Consider the following 890-nt stretch of genomic DNA (forward strand, 5'->3'; position numbering starts at 1 on the left):
GGAATATTGTATTTGCTGCATCACAATAAACAATATCTTGTTGTAACTGTTGGCTTAATAGTTCTCCAGTGTCTGAGGAAGAATTGTCTGATACCCTCACTTATTCATATAAGACACAAACATAGGATAATCATTCAGAATCACCTCACAGATTGACACTGAGATAAATTAAGTGGGAGATACAGACAGCAATGGGACACATGGCGGAATGGACAAGAGAGCTGGAGAAATAAGAAACGGCCTGAGAGTCCAGAAGACAGTGACTGGTAGCTGATAGACATCAGTAAGTGGAGGCGAGAAATTGTGTCAGCATTTGGCCCGGTGGCTTAGCTGGTTAAAGCGTCTGTCTAGTAAACAGAAGATCCTGGGTTCGATTCCCAGCGGAGCCTTTCTTAATGAATCTCTAGGGGTGAGTTTCTTTTAATGTGAAAAGGCTCAAATTCTTTTAAATGTAACTGTGGCTGCACTAGTTCCCATTCTGCATGAAGGTCCAAGTCGTTTCGAGGCCTGGGTCGAATTTCACCGCTTCTGAATTTCTGGCTGTGCTGATTTTGGCCTCTTCACCAAAACTCCTTGTTCCCTATGCAGTGCAGTGCGTTACTTGGTTGTGGTCAAAGCAAGCATCAGTAGTTGATGTGTGGTGCCGTGATTGTGTGGTGATTAATACTTTGCGTTTTGGCCGCAGCAACTTCGGTTCGAAACCGCAACATAACGCAGATGTTTTCTTCCTTCCACAACCAATAGCTTTCCTTTCCCCCTTCCATTTCATTGTAATTTTCCTGCGGTATTACCTTAATCCAACATTCACTTTCAGCCTCTTAAACCGCTAAGTGTGCTCTGCTATCACCGCTCTTCCTGGGCCACATGTCCCATACGCCCCAATCTGAGTT

The 890-nt window shown here is 44.3% G+C and overlaps 1 non-coding gene across 1 annotated transcript; it reads left to right on the plus strand.

The window, feature by feature from the left end:
- Nucleotides 1–315: 315 nt before the first annotated feature.
- Nucleotides 316–389, plus strand: trnat-agu (transfer RNA threonine (anticodon AGU)). The gene has a single exon. It is a non-coding gene; the product is annotated as a tRNA-Thr (tRNA).
- Nucleotides 390–890: the final 501 nt, after the last annotated feature.

Source organism: Somniosus microcephalus, unplaced genomic scaffold (genome assembly GCF_052327205.1).
Source record: "Somniosus microcephalus isolate GS21.2 unplaced genomic scaffold, FLI_Smic_1.0 unresolved_chr1, whole genome shotgun sequence".
NCBI lineage: Eukaryota > Metazoa > Chordata > Chondrichthyes > Squaliformes > Somniosidae > Somniosus > Somniosus microcephalus.